The sequence below is a fragment of the Aegilops tauschii genome, chromosome 3 (genome assembly GCF_002575655.3).
Source record: "Aegilops tauschii subsp. strangulata cultivar AL8/78 chromosome 3, Aet v6.0, whole genome shotgun sequence".
In the NCBI taxonomy this organism is placed as follows: Eukaryota; Viridiplantae; Streptophyta; class Magnoliopsida; order Poales; family Poaceae; genus Aegilops; species Aegilops tauschii.
In genome coordinates, this window is record NC_053037.3 from 90,479,785 (window position 1) to 90,485,616 (window position 5,832).

Consider the following 5,832-nt stretch of genomic DNA (forward strand, 5'->3'; position numbering starts at 1 on the left):
TAAAAGATAAGAATTGAAACACAAAGAGAGCATCATGAAGCACATGACAACCACATTTAAGTCTAACCCACTTCCTATGCATAGGGATTTAGTGAGCAAACAATTTATGGGAACAAGAATCATCTATCATAGGAAGGCAAAACAAACATAACTTCAAGATTTTCAACACATAGAGAGGAAACTTGACATTGTTGCAATTCCTACAAGCATAAGTTCCTCCCTCATAATAATTTTCAGTAGCATCATGAATGAATTCAAAAATATAGCTATCACATAAAGGATTCTTTTCATGATACATAAGCATAGAAATTTTGTTACTCTCCACATAAGCAAATTTATTCTCATCAATAATGGTGGGAGCAAACTCAACAAAATAACTATCATGTGACTGAAAATTAAAATCATGATGACAAGTTTCATGGTTATCATTATTCTTTATAGCATACATGCCATCACCACAATCATCATAGATAGCAACTTTGTCATCATAGTCAATTGAAGCCTCATCCAAAATGTTGGATTCATCATTAAATAAAGTCATGACCTCTCCAAATCCACTTTCATCATTATAATCATCATAAATAGGAGGCATGTAATCATTATAACAAATTTGCACATCAGTTCTTGGGAGACTAAAAGTATCATCTTCATCAAACATAGCATCCCCAAGCTTATGGCTTTGCATATCATTATCATCATAGATATTCAAATAATTCATACTAACAACATTGCAATTATGCTCATCATTCAAAGATTTTATGCCAAACATTTTATTGAATTCTTCTTCTATCAATTGAGCACAATTTTCCGCTCCATAATTTTCACGAAAGACATTATAGAGATGAATAATATGATGCAACCTCAATTCCATTTTTTGTAGTTTTATTTTTATAACCAAACTAGTGATAAAACAAGAAACTAAAAGATTCGATTGCAAGATCTAAAGATATACCTTCATGCACTCACCTCCCTGGCAACGGCGCCAGAAAAGAGCTTGATGTCTACTATGCAACTTTATTCTTGTAGACTCGTGTTGGGCCTCCAAGCATAGAGTTTTGTAGGACAGTAGCAATTTTCCCTCAAGTGGATGACCTAAGGTTTATCAATACGTGGGAGGTGTAGGATGAAGATGGTCTCTCTCAAACGACCCTGCAATCAAATACAAGAAATCTCTTGTGTCCCCAACACACCCAATACAATGCCAATTTGTATAGGTGCACTAGTTCGGCGAAGAGATGGTGATACAAGTGTAATATGGATGATATAAATATATTTTTATAATCTGAATAAATAAAAACAGCAAGGTAACAAATAGTAAACGGGCACAAAAACAATATTGCAATGCTTGAAAATGAGGCCTAGGGTCCGTACTTTCGCTAGTGCAATCTCACAACAATGCTAATATAATTGGATCATATAACCATCCCTCAAACTGCGATGAAGAATCACTCCAAAGTTCCTATCTAGCGGAGAACATAAGAATAAATTGTTTGTAGGGTACGAAACCACCTCAAAGCTATTCTTTCCGTTCGATCTATTCAAGAGTTCATACTAAAATAACATAAAGCTATTCTTTCCGTTCGATCTATCCTAGAGTTCGTACTAAAATAACACCAAAGCAAATTCATATTCATAATACTCAATCCAACACAAAGAACTTCAAAGAGTGCCCCAAGATTTCTACCGAAGAAACAAAGACAAGAACGTGCATCAACCCCTATGCATAGATTACCCCAATGTCACCACGGGAATCCACGAGTTGAGTGCCAAAACATATATCAAGTGAATCAATACGATACCCCATTGTCACCACGAGTATTCAATTGCAAGACATATATCAAGTGTTCTCAAATCCATAAAATAATTCAATCCGATAACAACAAAATCTCAAAGGGAAAAACTCAATTCATCACAACAAGATAGAGAGGGGAAAACACCATATGATCCGACTATATTAACAAAGCCCGCGATACATCAAGATCGTGAAATCTCAAGAACACGAGAGAGAGAGAGAGAGAGATTAAACACATAGCTACTGGTACAAACCCTCAGCCCCGAGGGTGGACTGCTCCCTCCTCATCGTGGTGGCCGCCGAGATGATGAAGATGGCCACCGGAGATGATTCCCCCCTCCGGCAGGGTGCCGGAACGGGGTCTAGATTGGTTTTTCATGGCTATAGAGGCCTACGGTGGTGGAACTTCTGATCTAGGTTAACCCCGAGGGTTTTCGGAAGACTTGTGAATTTACAGGGTAAAGAGGGGGTGCGGGAGGCCACCGAGGTGGGCACAACCCACCTGGGCGTGCCTGGCCCCCAGGCGCGCCCTGGTGGGTTGTGCCCCCTCGGGGCACCCCCTAGGTGCTTCTCTGGCCCATTGGTGGTCTTCTGGTCCATAAAAATCCACAAAAAGTTTCGCGGTGTTTGGACTCCGTTTGATGATTTCCTGCGATGTAAAAAACATGCAAAAAACAGCAACTCGCACTTGGCACTATGTCAATAAGTTAGTCCCAAAAAATGATATAAAATGACTATAAAATGATTATAAAACATCCAAGAATGATAATATAACAGAATGGTATCAGATCATGACGACAAGGCAGAGGTGATCCACAAGCATTTCAGTAATTTACTAGGCACCAAGCGTAGCAGACAGTGCACCATCAACTGGGATGAGATACACCTCCCCTCCATTATCAATGAAGGCCTCGACCTGCCATTTACAGAAAATGAAGTCTGGGCGGCCATCCTTGATTCTCGTGTGGACAAAGCACCTGGACCGGACAGCTTCTCCGGTGGCTTCTTCAGATCATGCTGGCCAATAATCAAAGATGACATCATGGCGGTATTTCAGCACTTCTACAACCTAGCAAACGGTGATCTGAACCCCCTAAACTCTGCTATGATCACTCTTTTGCCAAAAAATAATGGAGCAACAGAAGTTGATCACTTTAGGCCAATTAGCCTGATACACTCCATTGGAAAGCTAATTTCCAAGGTGCTCTCCATGAGGCTCGCCACTGTGATTGGAAATATTATCTCCCCGGCACAAAGTGCATTCCAGAAGCACAAGAGCATCCAAGACAGTTTCCTATATGTGCAAAACTGCGTTAGATCTCTACACCGAAAAAACAAACCTTCGCTCTTACTGAAACTAGATATAGCTAGAGCCTTCGACTCTGTGTCTTGGGAGTACTTGCTAGAGCTTCTGCATCGGTTAGGTTTTAGCACTCGCTGGAGAGACTGGATCGCCCCTCTCTTGTCCACCTCCTCCTCTCGGTGCTCCCTGAACGGGACCCTCTGTGACGCCGTGCTCCATGCTTGCGGCCGACGTCAGGGTGATCCTCTCTTGCCATTGTTGTTCATCATCGCCATCGACCCTATGCACCGCTTGCTGGAGCGTGCCATGGCCATGGGGCTGCTCTCCCCTCTGCCAGACCCCTGCATCAAAGTACGGATTAGTTTATATGCTGATGACGCTGATACGTCTCCGTCATATCTATAATTTTTGATTGTTCCATACCAATATTCTACAAGTTTTACATACTTTTGGCAACTTTTTATACTATTTTTGGGACTAACATATTGATCCAGTGCCCAATGCCAGTTCCTGTTTGTTGCATGTTTTTTGTTTCGAAGAAAATCCATATCAAACGGAGTCCAAACGGGATAAAAACTGACGGAGATTTTTTTTGAATATATGTGATTTTTGGGAAGAAGAATGAACGCGAGACGATGCCCGAGGGGGCCACGAGGCAGGGGCGCGCCCCTGACCCTCGTGGCCACCCCGTAAGGTGGTTGTTGCCCTTCTTTCGCCGCAAGAAAGCCAATATCCGGATAGAAATCGTGTTCAAATTTCAGCCCGATCGGAGTTACGGATCTCTGGGAATATAAGAAACGGTGAAAGGCCAGAATCAGGGAGCGCAGAAACAAAGAGAGACAGAGAGACAGATCCAATCTCGGAGGGGCTCTCGCCCCTCCCATACCATAGAATCCAAGGACCAGAGGGGAAACCCTTCTCCCATCTAGGGAGAAGGTCAAGGAAGAAGAAGAAGAAGAAGGGGGGCTCTCTCCCATCTCTTCCGGTGGCGCCGGAACGCCGCTGGGGCCATCATCGTCACCGCAATCTACACCAACACCTCCGTCATCTTCACTAACATCTCCATCACCTTCCCCCATCTATCTACAACGGTCCACTCTCCTGCAACCCGCTGTACCCTCTACTTGAACATGGTGCTTTATGCTTCATATTATTATCCAATGATGTGTTGCCATCCTATGATGTCTGAGTAGATTTTCATTGTCCTATCGGTAATTGGTGAATTGCTATGATTGGTTTAATTTTCTTGTGGTTATGTTGCTGTCCTTTGGTGCCCATCATATGAGCGCACGCGTGGATCACACCATAGGGTTAGTTGTATGTTGATAGGACTATGTATTGGAGGGCAAGAGTGACAGAAGCTTCAACCTAGCATAGAAATTGATGCATATGGGATTGAAGGGGGACCAATATATATTAATGCTATGGTTGGGTTTTACCTTAATGAACGCTAGTAGTTGCGGATGCTTGCTAATAGTTCCAATCATAAGTGCCTAGAATTCCAAGTCAGGGATGACATGCTAGCAGTGGCCTCTCCCACATAAAACTTGCTATCGGTCTAGTAACGTAGTTAATTGCTTAGGGACAATTTCGCAACTCCTACCACCACTTTTCCACACTCTCTATACTAACTTTATTGTGTCTTTATCTAAACAGCCCCTAGTTTTTATTTACGTTCTCTTTATATTCTTGCAAACCGAACCAACAACACCTACAAAGTACTTCTAGTTTCATACTTGTTCTAGGTAAAGTGAACGTCAAGCGTGCGTAGTTGTATCGGTGGTCGATAGAACTTGAGGGAATATTTGTTCTACCTTTAGCTCCTCGTTGGGCTCGACACTCTTACTTATCGAAAGCTACAATTGATCCCCTATACTTGTGGGTTATCAAGACCTTTTTCTGGCGCCGTTGCCGGGGAGTTATAGCATGGGGTGAATATTCTCCTGTGTGCTTGTTTGCTTTATCACTAAGTAGTTTTTATTTTGTGCTCTTGTTTTCTATCTTTAGTTATGGGTAGGAAATGCAAAACCAGAAAAATTAGTTGTACCTACTACACCAATGGTTGAAGAACCACTCAAAATCTATCACACTCCTGAAGCTTTTTACTTGGATCATCTTCGATCCCTATGTGCTCATGCTGAAACCCCAACTAGCTTAGTTGAGGGAAAATCTTTAGATGAGCATGCTTGTTATGTGCGACACCGCTTATCTCAAAAAGGGAAACTTTTACTGGATCAAATTCATCGTTTGCAATGCTATGCTTGGAATTTATGTGAAATGTATGATTTTACTTGTTGTTCTGAAGACCCTAAGAAACACCTTCCCTACCAATGTTTGTTTAGTGATAATGGAATCTTATCTTCGTATGTTAAGGGTGTTTATAATTACTATGATGTTCAACAAATTGAAGAATTTGTTGCTTTTAAGGGTGCTTATGAAATTGCTTCTTTTATTGAAACGTATGATGCTACTCTTTACTAATCTGAAAATTTTGCCGTACTTAAATATTGTTATGGTAATTATGCTTCTAATGTCTATTATTATGATATGCATGTGCTTGCTGCTCCTACTTTCAATTATTATGAGAGAGGAACCACATCTCCGCCTCTCCATGTTTTCAATAAGATAAAATTGCAAGAAACTGTTTATACTATGCATTGGCCTTTACTATGTGTGCATGAATTGTTCTTTTATGACATGCCGATGCATAGGAAGAGAGTTAGACTTCGTCATTACA